Raw genomic sequence first — 1,690 nt, forward strand, 5'->3', positions numbered from 1 at the left:
ATAGTGATCATTTATCAAAGAATGACTCTGGTTATCAAATGATTGAGCAACCGGGAGCAATTTACTTACGATACTTAGTTGACATTCATAAAAAGTATCTAATGAATATGAGTTCAATACATCCTCTTTAGCAGAAAGACGGATATTCCTTGCTCATTATCAGACAATCACTTATTCACAAACTGCGTGTGGGGCTAATAGTTTTCATTTCCCATCTCATGGAAACCCTTTTCGCTCCGCTTAGCCTTATCCCTCTCTAGGGGTATTTTAGTGATAGGTTCTATAGGAACTGGACGATCTTATTTGGTCAAATACCTAGCGAAAAACTCCTATCTTCCTTTCATTACGGTATTTCTGAACAAGTTCCTGGATAACAAGTCTCAAGGTTTTGATGATATCGATATTGATGATATTGACGATATTGATGCTAGTGACGATATGGATGCTAGTGACGATATTGATGCTAGTGACGATATCCTTGATATGGAGCTGGAACTGCTAACTAGCATGAATGCGCTAACTATGGATATGATGCCTGAAGACGAAGACCGACTTTATATCACCCTTCAATTCGAATTAGCAAAAGCAATGTCTCCTTGCATAATATGGATTCCAAACATTCATGATCTGGATGTGAATGAGTCAAATTACTTCTCCCTAGGTCTATTAGTGAACCTTCTCTCCATGGATTATGAAACTAGAAATATTCTTGTTATTGCTTCGACTCATATTCCCCAAAAAGTGGATCCCGCTCTAATAGCTCCGAATAAATTAAATACGTGCATTAAGATACGAAGGCTTCTTATTCCACAACAACGAAAGCACTTTTTCACTCTTTCATATACTAGGGGATTTCACTTGGAAAAGAAAATGTTCCATACTAATGGATTCGGGTCCATAACCATGGGTTCCAATGCACGAGATCTTGTAGCACTTACCAATGAGGCCCTATCAATTAGTATTACACAGAAGAAATCAATTATAGATACTAATACAATTAGATCCGCTCTTCATAGACAAATTTGGGATTTGCGATCCCAGGTAAGATCGGTCCAGGATCACGGGATCCTTTTCTATCAGATAGGAAGGGCTGTAGCACAAAATGTACTTTTAAGTAATTGTCCCATGGATCCTATATCTATCTATATGAAAAAGAAATCATGTAACGAAGTGGATTATTATTTGTACAATTGGTACTTCGAACTTGGAACGAGCATGAAGAAATTAACGATACTTCTTTATCTTTTGAGTTGTTCTGCCGGATCGGTCACTCAAGATCTTTGGTCTCTACCCGGACCCGATGAAAAAAACGGGATCACTCCTTATGGACTCGTTGAGAATGATTCTGGTCTAGTTCGTGGCCTATTAGAAGTGGAAGGCGCTCTGGTGGGATCCTCACGGACATGCAGTCAGTTTGATAAGGATCGAGTGACATTGCTTCTTCGACCCGAACCAAGGAATCCCTTAGATATGATGCAAAATGGATCTTGTTCTATCCTTGATCAGAGATTTCTCTATGAAAAAGACGAATCGGAGTTTGAAGAGGGGGAAGGAGAAGGAGCCCTCGACCGGCAACAGATAGAGGAGGATTTATTCAATCACATAGTTTGGGCTCCTAGAATATGCGCCCTTGGGGCTTTCTATTTGATTGTATCGAAAGGCCCAATTCATTGGGATTTCCCTATTGGTC

General features: G+C 39.6%; 1 pseudogene; it reads left to right on the plus strand.

Moving 5' to 3' along the window:
* The first annotated feature begins 235 nt into the window (after positions 1–235).
* The window catches only part of LOC122584342, a 2,268-nt pseudogene continuing 813 nt past the window's right edge, over positions 236–1,690 (plus strand).

Source organism: Erigeron canadensis, unplaced genomic scaffold (assembly GCF_010389155.1).
Source record: "Erigeron canadensis isolate Cc75 unplaced genomic scaffold, C_canadensis_v1 Conyza_canadensis_unscaffolded:230, whole genome shotgun sequence".
Classification (NCBI taxonomy): domain Eukaryota; kingdom Viridiplantae; phylum Streptophyta; class Magnoliopsida; order Asterales; family Asteraceae; genus Erigeron; species Erigeron canadensis.